The sequence below is a fragment of the Octodon degus genome, unplaced genomic scaffold (assembly GCF_000260255.1).
Source record: "Octodon degus isolate 3935 unplaced genomic scaffold, OctDeg1.0 scaffold00091, whole genome shotgun sequence".
In the NCBI taxonomy this organism is placed as follows: domain Eukaryota; kingdom Metazoa; phylum Chordata; class Mammalia; order Rodentia; family Octodontidae; genus Octodon; species Octodon degus.
The window spans coordinates 1,905,535-1,908,108 of NW_004524667.1; the positions used below are offsets into that span (position 1 = coordinate 1,905,535).

Below are 2,574 nucleotides of genomic sequence, written 5' to 3' on the forward strand. Positions count from 1 at the left end.
AAAAAATAAGGCCCCTGAAATTTGAAGACCCAAGTCAAAAATGGGCCCCTGAGATGAATGTACACTTTACTGATTTAGATATACAAATGGTAAGTAAATACATGAAAAATTTTCAACATCATCGGTCATTTGAGAAATTCAAATTAAAACAACACTGACATTCCATCTCACTCAAGAAAGAACAGCTAACATCAACAAGTCAGCCAATAACAAATGCTGCAGGAGCTGTGGGGAAAAAAAGAACACTTCTCCATTGTTGGTGGGAGGGCAGACTGTACAACCACTGTGGAAATCAATGTGGAGATTCCTTAAAAAGCTAGGAATGGAGGTCCCTTGACCTAGAGAGTCTCCTTCTGGGTATTTTTCCAAAAGAACTGAAAACATCATACCACAGCAATTTACGAGCACCCACATTTATAGCAGCACAATTTGTCATAGCTAAATCTTGAAAACAACCAAAATTCCCATCAACTGAGGAATGGATAAAGAAGATGTATTTTTACACAATGGAGTATTATTCACCTATAAAACAGGATAAATTTGAAGCTTTTATTGGTAAATGGATGCAACTAGAGACCATACTCTTAAGTGAACTAAATCAGACCCACGTGTGCAAACTTTGCATTGTCTCTTTACTGTGAGAAACTGAAAAGAGAAAATAAAATCTGAAAGGTACAATGGATAGTGTGAAAAGGGAATGAACCTATTCAAAAGAAAGGAATTACTGAGTTGAATAGAAGGATAGGAGAGTTAGTGAGGGAAAGAAATATATCTATCTATGTAAACAGGATGGTTTGGACAATCATACTGTGGATTTATGCTGGTCAGTGGACAGGAGCAGCATAATTTGTCTTGTTTAATTTGTTTTCCCTCATTTTTTCAATTCTTTGACCTTTCTCTCTTCTTAATTTCTTATATTTTTTTCTTCTTCCAGTTTTACATGCATATATCTAATAATATGAACAGGTAGGTGGAAGAAAACACTGAGTTACAACAACTACTATGAATTCATATAATTTTGTGAAGTAAAATTCTGTACCACTTGTAATTTTTCTGTTTTAATACTATTTGGTGCTCTCTTTGAAAAACAAAAAATTTAAAAAACAAAAAATAAAGTACAATTTAGTTACTGTAGAAAAAAATAAAATACTTTACAATCCTAGCAAAACATATCCAGGTCAGTCTCCTGAAAATTATAAATTGCTGGTGTCTTAAAAAATCAAAGATGAAGAGAGTGAATGCAGCAGTGTGCAGATGGTTTGGGGGTGCTGTGTGATCTGGGGGTGCCCATTTACAGGCTCCCTAGCTGGCCTTTGCCCAACAAAAGGAGTTGGTGTTAATGGAAAACGTTAATCAGCTGATGAAGGGTATTGGTGGAAGACTCTTAATGATGATGAATGGAGAAAAGTTCTAGATCTTTGCTGAAGCCCCATGGAGATGTTAATGTCATGTTCACTGGACCTCAGCTGCACAGGCAGTCAGTTTATGAAGCTGAAGAATTTTAGATCCTGGCAAACTCTTAGCAACATTCCAGTGCAACCAATAATATAGTTTTTGCCATGGTGGATTTTGATGAGGGCTCTAATGTATTTCAGATATTAAAGATGACTTCAGATCCAACTTTCATTGACTTTCCTACAAAAAGGAACCTCAAGTGAGGTGGGACATATGAGTTCCATGTACAGGGTTGATCCTTTAATCAGATTGCCTGGTAAAACACGGACAGAACTAATATCAGTATTACAGTAACTAGACATCCAAATTATTCTGGTCCCCTTATGTTGGTATGATAGCGTTTGGCAGTTATTGGCAGATTTGTACATTTTCAAAGAAGCAACATGGAATACTCTTTAACAAAACTAGGTGGAGTTTTGCAGAAGCCAGAAGAGAACCTTGAAAATGGGCATGAGCTCTATGTTCTGTGCTTGCCATCACATCTAATCAACTGTGGAACCCTAGGAGGAACACCGTATGTTCAGAAGAATCCCCACACAGATACGTGAATTATATTCATGGAAGCAGTCAAGCCCAGTTTGTGGCTGGAATACTAGGTGAGGGCTATACTCTGATGAATGATGTTCCAGTTTCAGAAGACCACAAAATACATATAATTTATTAGTCTGAGAGGAAAATTTTATAAAATGTACACATCTATGCAAGCGTGCAAAAGCTAAGAAATGGATTCTTAATGCAGTTATCTGTAGCACAGATATGCTATTACTTGGTAAGGACTTTCAAATTCCATGTTTAGAATACAAAATCATATAATCAAAATGTTAACTAAAGGCCAGCAAGATATCTCAGTGAACTAAAGTACCTGCTTTGGCAAATGCAGGGACCAGGTTTTGATCCCAATCCAGCAGGCCACGTTGGCTGCACCCTGAGGTGCATTGAGCTAGGACTGAGTCCAGGTGTGGTGACATACACCTGTAATCCCAGCGCTGGGGAGGCTGAAAATAGGAGGATCACTATAAGTCCAGTCTACATAGTGAGACCCTGTACCAAATACATAATTTTTTTAAAAAGTAAAAAAATGTTAACTAAAATACTAGTGAGCTTTGTTTTAATGAAAAT

The 2,574-nt window shown here is 36.9% G+C and overlaps 1 pseudogene; it reads left to right on the top strand.

Annotated features, from left to right (window-relative positions):
• LOC111818432 overlaps positions 1–2,119 on the top strand; it is an 18,596-nt pseudogene extending 16,477 nt beyond the window's left edge.
• Positions 2,120–2,574: the final 455 nt, after the last annotated feature.